Source organism: Lissotriton helveticus, chromosome 1_1, assembly GCF_964261635.1.
Source record: "Lissotriton helveticus chromosome 1_1, aLisHel1.1, whole genome shotgun sequence".
Classification (NCBI taxonomy): domain Eukaryota; kingdom Metazoa; phylum Chordata; class Amphibia; order Caudata; family Salamandridae; genus Lissotriton; species Lissotriton helveticus.
The window spans coordinates 567,016,504-567,029,935 of record NC_136057.1 but is presented as its reverse complement, the minus strand read 5'-3'; the positions used below and the strand labels follow the sequence as shown (position 1 = coordinate 567,029,935).

The following is a 13,432-nucleotide window of genomic DNA, read 5'->3' as shown; positions in this document are numbered from 1 at the left end:
CAGTGGCTGCTTGCAGACTTGAGTTTGGCCTGCGCAGCAGTTGGGTGCAGGGCCTGGCAGCTGTAGTACGTTGGGTCGCAAGCATAGCCAGAGGAGAAGAGGAGACTATGAGATTCCTCCTAAAGGCGGAACTATTGGGAAGTTTAAGAGAACACTTCTTAATTGTTAATAACTTTAGAAAGGCTGTATCGCTCCTGCAGTTGGAAGAGAGCACTCTCTTTTCCCTATCCGCATCCCAGTTAAAGTCTGTCTTGAAAGAGGCCTCTTGGGACCTTAGTTATAGACTAGACAGTGCCTCAATCCTTGTTAAGAAGGGTGTTAATCCTCTCACTGACTCACTTGCAGGAAAATTGGTGCAACCGTACGTTTCTTGGAATTTGCCTCATGGTGTCCGGAGATTCTGGTTACTTTTGAGGCAGGACTTGTTACCTCTAAATAATCTTTTGTTTAAATGGTACGGAGTCCCTGCAATTTGCAACTTTTGTCATCTGTCTATTCAAGACCGAACGCATGTACTCTTTATATGTCCAGTGTTGCGTCCGTATCGTTGTAAATGGTTAAAGAAAATTTGTTTGCAAATGGGTATTTTAAATGTTAATTCCTTTATGTTTGCCTTATATAACCCCCCAAATGAGAGATTCTGTTTCAACATTTTTAATTTTTTTAAATGTTTTTTAGATATTTACTGAAGAATGGCGTGTGCATCAAGGAGCCACTCTGTATTGCAATAATGGTTATAATTTTGTCTTTTTGCTTTTCTTTTGTTATGAATGGTGTTTTGTTTTATATGTTTTCTTTATGTGGACCTCTATGGAGTTCCAAAACGTAATAAAGATTGAACTTGAACAGATGTATTTGGCCCACTTCTACTTTTTAATAAAGCAGTCTGTAGCCCTCTTGAGCTTATCAATGCAAAACAAAGCATGTTCTAAATCAGGTTCTGCTCAACTGGGGATCTTGGAAGGGTGCTACCTCTCATCTTGTAGAGGGGTTTCCAACCTTTTCTGTACTGAGAGCTACTTATGGTCAATGAAATGCATTGGGAGCTACTACTATTATTTGTGTTTTACAATGTCAATGTCTTTATATGTATAATAATTGAACCAAGCAAAAGCTTTCTAATTTAATAAGCTGGCATGCACACAGGTGCACTACTCAGATGTAGCTGGTGAGCTGCAGTAGCTCAAGACCTACTGGTTGGAAACCCAAAAGACATTTTGAATATGGGCCACTCTCTTTCTGATTTGAGTCCAGTAAGACTCTTGCAATGACAGTGATCTGGGACTGACCATCTCTTCACAGCAGCTTCAAAATGCAGCAGCCCAGCTAGCTACTAGCACCAATGTATGTTGTTCATTCTTTCTTGGTTACACTGGTTGCCTGTATCACATTAGGTTACGTTTAAATCCTTCTGCATGATGCCTGTAAGACTTTTTTGTATCTATCCACGATTGTTAATTTCAGAATTACAAATGTGCTTCCTAAACAATCGTCCACATTCAGTCCTCAGGGCGAAATGTTTGCAGCTTCAAAAAATAAACTGGGGGTGTGGCAAATTCAGTACAGGTCTCATTACAAGGTAATAGCTTACCATGCTCTCTCATAAACAATACAGGTACACACTGTTTTTGGAGGCATCTTAAAACCTGTATATAATTGGAATGATGGAAGAAAACAGATCTGAACGTAATAAGTATTTTTTGGGTTGCCTGGATAGTGTAGTTGTGTAAAAGGCTTCGGAGTGTTTATAAATACAACAATAAAGACACACTAAATAAATCAAACAATGAGGAGGTCTGATAGGTTTATTCTGTAAATTGCCCTTGATGTCCATCAACTACACCTAGAGGCTCTCTCAAGTCAATGATTAACCTAAATGTCTGAGAGTCCGAATCACATAATCCAGACTACTGCCTCTTCAGCTAAACTATGTCTTTGATGTAATCACTCACCGGAACTGTCTAAAAAGGCACATCAGAGAAATGATTATAGTTTTCCAGCACCTTAATAGCCAATCTTGCTTCTTCTGGTTTACCTATACCCAAGTATGTTTCAAAAACTGGAAAACCCCTTGCGTGCTCAGGAAGGCTTCCGGCCGTTCTACGTCACGCTGGGTGTGTGCTCAGGATGGCCGGGGGCCGTCCGAACTCCGCCCACTAATTAATTCCTCCGCACAGGCGGGGAATTTGCGCCGCGCTGCGGAATAGGCGGCGTTCGAATGGCCCCTGGCCATCCTGAGCATACGCCCAGCGTGACATAGGACAGCCGGGGGCCGTCCTGAGCACACAAGGGGTTAATGCATGTGAAAAAACGAAAGAAAAAACTAAGTTCTGACAGGGAAAATATTGTGAGTAAAGCTACCTTTTTATAGACCAAACAAAGCAGAAAAGTGAGATCAACATTTCAGTCAGATGAGACTGCACCAGAGAAACTGCAGTTTTGCAGCATTAGACTTCACCAATACCAGTGCAAGGTAGCAGAAGGATTTGCCCACATTTAGTGGAACATCACTATTTGCTCTGACTGACAAGTTCAAAAAGTAGATTTTCACATATTTGTAAGAGCAAATGACTAATACAAATAATGTTGTAGAACTCATTCAGCACCAGGAGAGCCTTGTATAATAACGTAGGAAGTGGTACAGCTTTATTTAAAGCAACACATATGTGCTCCCAGGTCATCTATAAAGCAACAGATCAAACCAGCCAAAGAACGAGGGAAAAAAGAGGGGGTTGATATTGTATGTGATTTCTCGCAATAATGTATGTGTAAGGTATTAGTGAGATAACAATAATGAGGATAATTGCATTTTTATTACATTGCTTGCAACCATAGATGTTGCCATTTTGTAGGGTTTAAGTATCAGATGGCAATATTGCACAATGTAAAAGTTCTCTTTTCATCGATGTTGGATCAACACTGCTACGTTTATTCACTGAACACGTAGGCAACACACAAATCTTACCATAGACTATTTAACTACACTATCACCCCCACCCAAAAAAATACAATTTCTATTGTTGCAAACCAAATAAAATGCGTACACTCCATGTTCTCTGCTGAACTGAAATTACACGGCAGTAGCTGTAAAAGGCACTGTAATTGAACAACTAACACAATTGACGGAGGTTAATGCAGACAGCAGTACTAACTTACATGGAGCTACGCGTCATGGGATAAGACACTAATTTTCAACTACCTACAATGCTGTTTTCGAGCTTGTACATCGTAGGTCAATAAATGAGTCCTTCATCCCACTTCAATAAAGGCTGATCAACAAGTTCCTGCAGAACATTGGGGAACACACTACAAACTAAAGAGGATTTGAGGCATACTTCATGAACTTAACAGCATTTAACTCTTCCTCAACTCCACGAGTCTCCCAAATTTACCCTCCCCTATCATCTCCTTCTAATGATTGACGAGCTACCCTACTCCTCTCCCCTCCCTGTTTCTGCACTAAGATGCCCCCAGCTGCACAAAATCCACTACCTTCTCTTGTAACTCCCACACTTACTCCACTAACGGCTCTCCCTACCTCCCTTTTGCCTCCCCAGCCAACACCATCACATACTCCCCCAAACATTCCAGTGATCCCCAATTTACCGTCCTATACTATCCCTCTTCCCCAAGTCCCAGCCAACACTCCCAAACACAATACCCCTACCATCCTGTCTTACTCGGATCCCCTCCCCCTCAATAGAAACCCGTGTATCCCAACTTCTTTCCCCCCCCGTTCCGGATTACTCCCCCCCTCTGTAACTCTCCTCTCTCCCCCCCAGGCTTCCCCCCTCCCTTATGCCAGTCATCTTCTCCTAAAATAATTTGACTCCTCACACCTCCTGAACCCAATTGACCACTTACATTCCTCACTTCTTACTCAATCAATCCTTAATGTTGAACTACACCTCTCGACCCTTGTCTTAGAACTCTCCTACCTCAGAAATGACGTCTCTATCCTCTCCAGGAACTACTCTCCGGATCTCACCCACCCCACTGTCCCTCCACATAATTTCAATGCACCTCATTTCAAAGCGACTCTCATTTCCCCCTCAATCACCTCTCCGTCTAAAGTTTCTAACACTAATATTCTGCTCAGCCCACCCCTCCATCAGAACAACCAGCCCTCACCAGACCCCCTTGAACTTATCAATGTCTTCCCCCATACACCGCTATGTCGACCTGCCCCCCCTCATCATGCGTCCTGCCCAGTGACCTTGGGAATGAACATGACAATGACCTCCCCTGTCTCTCCCTTGACTGATGATATCAGCCCACTCGGCCCTCCTCCCTTCCCTAGCCTTCCAACCCCACTCGACCCCCATGACCCCACTGATCCCTTCAATACCCTCCCACTCCCTACCCCTCTTGTGATCCCCACCCCCTCACTCTGCAATCCCAGTTCGCTTGGGAACGTACAGGTATCCTCTATTCCCTCCATCACCCAGGCCCCCACAACAACTAACGTCTATTCCCCTATGTCCTGCCACTCTATACACCAACATCTTACTCCTCAGCTGCATGCTGATTAACTGCCGATCTGCCTTTTGCCACGCTACGGAAATAGCTGAAACCATTCTCAGCGAAAACATCAACATTGCTTTCTTAATGGAAACATGGATCAACCCCCAGTCCACCTCTATCCTCTATATGTTCACCCCTCCTGAATATTGCATCCTTAAGAAAGATAGAATTGATCAAGTGGGAGGAGGCCTTCCCATAATCTTTAAAGACGAACTAAAACTTGCGCAGGTCCATCTCCAAGACCCAGTCACCTTCGAATACCTCTGTGCCGATCTTATCACCCCTGGTTCCCCTACTATCCGCCTACATACCATCTACCACCCCCCGGTAATACAATCCCTTTTGCCGATGAGCTATCTGACCTCATCATCCAAGCATCACTCTCCAACTACAGGAATCTCTTCCTAGGGGACTATAATATTCGTTGGAATAAAACCGAAGAACCTTCAGTTAACCTCTTTAAAGAGACCATGGACATTAGTGACTTGACTTAACTCTGCCAATCTCCAACTCACTCTAAGGGTGCCACCCTTGATGCCATTATCTTTAGCAAAGATCTGGCCTCCCTCTCCAAGATCATTCCAGTTGACTGGTCAGACCACCACCTTATCCTCTTCACCATGATCAGCTCTATTACTCGTCCAACCCCAAGCTGCAGCTTACAAATGAAACAAACCCAAAATCTTCACCTCATTCCTCCTGGCGAGCTGGAATCTACAATTAAATCTCGATTGCTACTTCCCCCTCTCACCCATAGCACCACCGACCTAACTGATCATTACAATAAATCTATCCTTGAAGCCCTTGACCAAATTGCCCCAACTAAACTAAAACCACAAAAAAATCCCACCCAAATCCTGGTTCAACTCTGACCTAAATAACGAAAGACGTGCCCTCAGGCAGTCTGAACGTGCCTGGAGGAATCAACCTTCCTCTTCTAACTTGATACTCCTCAGAAACGCCAGAGCCAACTACAAAAAGCACATCTTCAGTGAAAAAGCATCCTTCCTTCGTTCTCAACTTGACCAGACTAGAAACCGTCCCAGAGAACTTTTTACCATTGTCAAAAAACAAACCTCCTCTGGCCCTCCAAAACTATTAGCTACTGTTGAGAGGTGTGAAGAAATTGCTAGCTTCTTCTCTAACAAAGTCAACAAGATATAACTATCTTTCTCCACCCCGCCCACTTACCCAACACCCCCTCATACCCCACCTCCCCTCAGCCAACACACCACCCTAGCATTCCAACTTTTCCTCTGCCCACTTCCATCCCCTCGCTTAATCTCCCTCAAACCCTCCTCTCTCTCCCCCAGTATGACACCAATTCCATTGACCTCCAGCCAAAAAACAATGCTTCTTGGAGTGAATTTACCCAGTTTCTGAATATGATGTTCTCAACATCTCCAAACTCAAACCATCCTCACATACCAAAGATCCTCTTCCCGCTCACTTGGTTCAGGAACTTAAGCACATCAGTGCCCCTCTATGGACTAAAATTATCAACTCCTCCTTAGTTCCTGGTAGTGTTCCTGCTTCCCTCCAACTAGGTCAAATCACCACTATCCTCAAAAACTCTGCAGCGGGCCCTAATGACTTAAACAATTTGCGCCCGATCTCAAACCTTCCCTTCCTTTCCAAAGCCCTTGAAAAATGTGTCCTGTCACAGTTGGATAACCACATCGACTCATTCAATCTCCTTGACGTTTTCCAATCAGGTTTTAGAAAGGGATGCAGCGCGGAAACTACGATGCTCAACATTACTGATGACTTTCACTGCTCTCTGGATAGAGGCGAATCCTCCCTCCTCATACTCCTTGACCTCTCTGATACTTTTAATCATCTCACCCTACTTAAAACTCTCAAAGACCGCTTCGGTTTCAATGGCAATGTCCTCAAGTGGTTCACCTCCTATCTCCATAATAGAACCCGACAAATTAAACTGAATGGTTGCCTCTCCAAACCTCAACCTGTCTCACTGGGTGTCCCACAAAGCTCTATCCTCTCTCCTACTCTTTTCAACCTCTTCATGGAACCCCTCACAACTATTCTCAAACAAGCTAAAATCAGTTACCACCTTTATGCCGATGACACTCAACTATATTACAAGATCAAATCACACAACGACATCTTACATCTCAATGATGCCCTGACCAAAATTCAAGCCTGGTTCCATCTTAACCACCTCAAACTAAATCCCCCAAAAAACTGAAATCATCCTTTTTACTCCCAAAAACAACTCTTTGCCTATCCAACACTGGATTGCTGATATCAAAGCACTTAACTGCCCTCTCACCACTTCCAACTCTGTCAAATCCCTCTGCATTAGCGTCGATCAGAATCTCAATCTCATCCCCCCTATTAAAAATGCGGCTAAAGGTCCCCTCTTCACTCTACATCACCTTAAAAAAATTAAAACCTTTATTCCAACCGACGACTTTAAAACCATTGTACAATCACTTGTCCTTTCCAGAATTGACTATGACAACGCCACCCTTGCTAGCACCCCCAAAGTCCATCTTGCCCCGATTAGATCTGTTCTCAACCTGGCGGCCAGGCTTATGTCTGACAGTAAGCGTTATAATCACATCTCCTCGGTCCTCAAAAATCTCAAATGGCTCCCAATCGAAGGCAGATCCACCTACAAGATTGCGTGTATCACTCACAAAGCCCTTCACCAAAACACACCTTCGTACCTTTCTGACAAACTCCAAAAAGCAGGGTGTACTAGATCTTTGAGGAGCACTAACGCCCTTGTCCTAATCCCCCTCAGGCCAAAAAGAAAAAGACTCAATCATGTTCATTCTCAGGTAATGCCCCATCTATTTGGAATTCTCTTCCCAAAGATCTTCACTGCAACCCTTCCTACCCCTTTTTCAAGAAAAGCCTCAAGCAGCTGCTTCTCAACAAATATTGGGGTCCTTAATCTTATTGAGCGATCTGTCCATTTACTCTTTGCATTCCTCTACACTCTCCCTTGCACTACCTTTCCTATTCTCTCTCTCCTTCTTTCATCCTCAAACTAACTAATAATCCCCCCGATCTACTTTTTCAACAGCCCTCTTCTCCTTTACCTGATCTCTGAATTACTCTTTCCTTTTCCTTTTACACTCTTATGACTCGATCGCCTAGCCTATGTTAACAAATTGCCGTATGTTGATCTTTTCTCGATGTGTAAATCATCCTGTAAAGCGCTCTGATACTCTTGGGTCCAGTAGCGCTATATAAAACCTTTTAAATAAAATAAATATATAAAATTAATTTGTTCCATAGTAAAATCCTATTATAAAAGACATAGTATTCCCTAGGTTTGTGAATAAATATTACATTATGCTAGTTAAAGCTAAATGGCAAAGACATTTTGTTAACCAAGAAACACTGGGGTCTATTCATAAAGGTGCTTTTGAGTAGTAAATGAACATTCCTGTAATACTCGTTTGTGTCGTCCTTGGGAAGAGGTTTGGCGCCGCGGCCAGGGCGACTGACTCCGGAATCTGGGGATCACGGTTCGATCCCCGGCACCGGCGGCAGATTAGCCGAGCACCATGTGACTCTGGGCAATAGCTTGCTTAATCTTCCCGACGGCCCCCAGCGCCTAGAGACCCTAACGGGTGATTGTGCGCTTTACAAATGTGGATATTTGTTAATTTGCCCTATAGACATCAATAACTGGGGGAAATGGGACAATCCAGGGACTATTCACATGAAGTTAGTAGAAATAGAAAGAACGGTGTTCTCTTTCCGCTTTTACAGTAAGAAAAAAAAATTAAGATGTTTGTGGCCAGTTTACCAAATCATTTATAGGTATACTAAGTACTTCTATGTCACATAATCATAAAAAGCTTTTGTGAATTGGTCTCACTGTTTCCAAAATACTTATTATATTTACAACTACTACTACTACTACTTTCACCATTGTCTCCCAAACAAATAAAGTGGTATTATTGGCACAGAGAGGTTATCATGGGTCCCGAGCAAGCAAGAAACTACATTTACTCCCACCTGGTCCCTCGTTGACACTCCTGATCACTCACTCAGCCCCAACACTGCCCAGCCTCCCTAGTCTGATCAACACATTGGAAGAACATGTGTCGGTCTCAATACTACTGCTGCTTAGTACTTCAGGTAATGTGAAAGGCTGCAGGAGCATATGTTAGCAGTTTCATTAGTGGGGAGTAATTACCAGAAGCTTTCCCAAAAAAAAGGTCAGGATCTTTTGCAAGATTTGCAATTATTTAAATGACACTTTATAGTGGGGAGGCAACATTGGTTCCTCTCCATTAGTTTCCATTTGAAAATAAGTGCACAAATAACACGAAAACACCACTTAATATGAGGGGGATTCATTTTACCCTGCCCGCCTCCTCCAGGAACTTTCTGAAATAAATACTGAGGACAAATGTGAAGGTGGGTTCACTGTTGAATGCCAAGGCTGGTTTTGAATACAATATCTGCATTCACCTTCAGAAATACACTTCATCCAGGAAAAATGCTTTAGAGCATTGGGTGTATACATTCACAAAAAATGGGGGGGGGGACAAGGAGTTAGATCTAGGTCCAGTGACTCGTGCTCCTGAAAACTAGAATTGTAGCTTGTGGGAGTCATAGTTCCTCTGAGAGAGAAGTAGAGTAGGAGGTGGAAAGGTAAAGTCGTTCTCAAATTATAGTGCCTGGGGACATTGTTTCCTTGTCTTGGTGCCCTCACACACCCCAAAGTATGTCATGCTTCATCATTTAGCAATGCTCCTCGTCGGGCTGGCCCTGCAATGCCTTACGGGTCCCCCGAAGTGTCACTTTATCTGAGATCTTTTGAGAAATAAAGCTGTATGAGTGTATGCGGGTCTGAGTGGCAGTGGTGTCATACCAATATTAGGCATGTTGAAGGTGGTAATTGACCTTCAACAAGCCCAATATGGGTATCGTACTTGTCTACCTACCGAGAGCCTTTAACACCCTCAAACAGCACAACCTTTTGTTTTTTTATTGATGACAGAGGGGCTATTCCCTATCGAATTTACTAGTCACCCCTCCAGTCATATTTTAACTTCATACTAGGACACGACTGCCACTCAGACCAGCACACACCTTTTTGGCTTTATTACTCAAAAGATCTCCGATAAAGTGACCCTTCGGGGGACCCATAGGGCATTGCAGCACCTGCCAAAGAGGAGCATTGCCCATTGATGAAGCATGACATCCTTCGGGGTGTGTGAGGGCACCAAGACAAGGACACACTGCCCCAGCACTATAATTTGAGAACAACTTTATCTTCCCACCTCCTACTCTACTTCCCTCTCAGAGGAACTGTGACTCTCACGAGCTACGAATATACATTCTCCATGACTAGGCTAGCACACTTCAAAATACTGGACCCTATTCATTAAGGAATTCTTAGCCATAAATGTAAGATTTGGTCAAAAATACCTCATAATGCTTGCCAGGAATCCACAAAATGAATGAATTCTGGAAGGTTGAAATCCATTTACTATTGCGGATTTCTCTGTCACAAGAATGGAGAAAAAACACCGTAGTAAATCACATTCAAGAGAATGAAAATGGGCATTACAATTGGTGATGTGTCTCATACTTTTGTGAACATTCGCAAACTGGAATCCAACCCCTTCCCACCCTAGAAATGGTTAAAAATGACCTTCCCTACAAAGATGGGAAGGGGAACCGGATCATCCACAAATTTGCTGAGGGTGTAGAAGCGCTTTCTGCTTAAGGAAAATTGTTTTGTACTCATAGAAAAAAAGTGCTTTCCGTAGCAGGCCCTATTCTTCCGTTGCATAATTCTACACTATGTGGAAAAAGCACAGTGGGAATATGAGCCACTGGGAGATGTCACATGACATTCCCTGAAGTGCACCTGGAACCCTGCACCAGGACCAGCTTTCACTGTGTACTACTGGGAATTTCGGTGAATTCCCAAAAGTAGTAACTCTACATCTGTAAGCAGGCACCTACACCTACTCATGCAGATTTACTATTTTGTTTGAGAACCCCCCCCAGTGTTTTTATTAAATAGATTTCAATCAGAGCTTCAATCTGTGTTGAGATGCAGTTGCTGTCCGCATAGAGGAACGGATCACCCCCAAAGCTCAAGTCACGTTTATTGTTTCAAAGGATCTTGGGAAGTACATTGAGAAAACGCTTATAGAAGAGGAGCCCAACTGAATCTGCTCTGAGATGCTCTAATGCTCTTGGAACATGCTGATAGGGTGATCTTTTATGATCTCAGCACATATATGTGACACCATGGCCGGTAGTGTGCAGTGCCTGTTGTGCTCTGATAAGATTTGTGAGGTCAGAGATGACGAGTCTGTAAAATATCTCAATGGGTGCTATCTGTTTTGGCATCCTACAATTTAGGGACACTTTTCAAGGTGATTTCATGTGAATACATCAATAATGGCTAGCTTACTCATACATAACCTTTGTTGTAGATCTTAGTGAATCTGTTCTTTCTCTATTAAGTCCTTACATTTTAGTACCCCCCATAAAGAAACATATTTGTGGGGGAGCACAAACCGTTTAGGAGAGCAGGCAACTCTCCTCTTTTTTAAAAGCAGACTGCCATGAACAAGTAATCCAGTCGACAATGGTTTGTGAACAAGTAATATCTCAGTGATGCAGCAAAGACTGCAAAACAAACACCTAGAGTCTTGCAATCCAGGATAGAAAGAATTGCCAATCTATTACATCGTTTTACACATAGGCTATAATAGTTCAGCACAAACATCCTTCGTATACTCCCTCGCTAATGGTGTATGTCTGTGTAAGTAACAGGTAGGTATATCAATAAATTAGTGATGTTCATTGTTATTTGGCACAATTGAAGAAGGGTTAACAATATTCCTGAGGCCATATTTTGGAGCTGTGCATCCTTGCGCCTGCAAGAGTGTGCAAAACAGGCCTACATGCCCTGTAAACAAAAACATGACACTGGCTGCAACAAAGGTTCTAACTCAGTGAGTAAAAGTATGTGCTGCAGACTGTGCATCCCAGAAACAGGGAGTGGGTGTTCACCCACCGCTCTGGGCTACAAGGTCAGAAGCAGAGATTGGCGGATAAACCACTGCTTCGTGATGCTGCGCTGGTGGTCTGCAGCACGAGCGAGTGTATGTGCTGCAGCGGGCACAACGACATTCACCATCTATGCGCAGGTGCAAAATGGGTTGTCCATCGTCATGATTGTAAGACCCTAGATCTCAAGAAAGTAATACTGTGAACTGAGGATTAACAGAGTATGGGGTTACCTGTTTTTCCCTGGAAATTTGACACCAGGCTAGCTGCTTCTGAAAGCAGGAAGCAGATGCATGCTGCATAAAGTGGTTCAAAAGGGGGTTGAAAAATCTTTCTTAAATTCTTTGAAAGTCACATACTATAAGTATCCGGACAACAGGTCACTGTTCATGACTCCTCCTGCCACTAAGCGCCATCGAGATGCTCAAATAGTAGTAATTGAGGCCAAAGGCCAAAATACAAAATGAAGCAGTATCTTCCAAATTAGAGTGAAACAGGTGAAATTGTATGGATATGAACAGGGAATGACTCCCGCTTGTGGTGGTACCCTTCTCTAGAGGCAAATGGTTTGACACCCTAAAGAGATTGAATTATAAGACCTAAGAAACCAAACTACAAGATTACATAACTGTTTTAAATACAGATATTAGCAGAATTATCTAAATCACTTTTGCTTGCACCCAACGCACCTCCCTTCTTACGCCCATGACAATATGCCTCCTAACTTCCCAAAGAACACATTATACTGGCTAGGAGACCACCACAGTTTTACACAGGAATGGTATAGTACATTCAGAAGCACACTGGTGTGGTGTATAGCACACTTTTGGCAAGCAGTACAGTAATTAAAGTTGGTTCACAATATATTTCACGTTTCCGACTGAATACTCGATAGGAACAATCCTGCCATTCGACTTGATGGCATGAAAATATGAATATATGTACATTTTGACAAGAACATCTGATTTGGTACGTACTGAACACAGTGTATCTAACGTAAGTTAATTTTGTTCATGAAATGTCATATAATTACAAGCATATTTGGATTTACCGGAAAACACAATTATGTGAGTTTAATACTGTCACAAAACACGATTTTTAGGCAAGCTTAATGAGGACGCAAGAATGTTTCCAATTATTACAGAAACAATTCTTCCAATTAACAATGAAAGAACAACACAGTTCAGAGAGGCTCAGTTGTGCTTGAAAAAAACTATCAAAATCAAATCTATGATACGGTTTGATCAAATAAATCACAAGGAATCCTTATTGTAAGTGTTCAGTACCGGTGATAGACATTCCGAGAGTAAATAAGAGGGCCCTCAATTCCAGGAACAACCATAAACATTTTTGGCAGTCAGTCATTCATATTTTTAGACCGATGGACGTGGGGAAAGTTGGAGCACTCCATAGAGACTTGTCTGCTATGTATCATTACTTTGTTAATATAGATCAAAAGACACCTAAACTACAGAACACTATGGGCCAGATTACCATCTCGGTTGTCAGGCCTCTTAAGGCCTCCAACCTAAGGTCGGAGGCCTTGTGACTGAGATCGTCGGTTTCAATTCTGGCTGATTACAATACAGCTGCTTGGAATTGAAACCCGGTGGTCATTCTGACTGGCTTCTGACGGGCTCCAGGAGCCTATCTGCCAGTAAGGGACCAGCCGTGATCCAAATGGAAAGCCTTTCTGCCTTCTGGATTACGATGCACAGTTTCCGGAAGGGTTTCCATGCCGGTGTCTCTGACATACAAACTCTGTCGGAAAGCGTGTTAGAGGGCCAGTAGCAGGGCCCCCTTCTGTTTTCGGCCTCCGGTTAGGGGCTGCCTTGTTGATCTCTGCACCTTTTATCAGGCACGTTGAGGTGCCTGCCACAGGGTC

The 13,432-nt window shown here is 43.1% G+C and overlaps 1 protein-coding gene across 1 annotated transcript in view; it reads right to left on the bottom strand.

Annotated features, from left to right (window-relative positions):
- Positions 1-13,432, bottom strand: part of PDE3A (phosphodiesterase 3A) — a 1,456,379-nt gene that overhangs the window by 887,511 nt on the left and 555,436 nt on the right. The window lies entirely within an intron of this gene.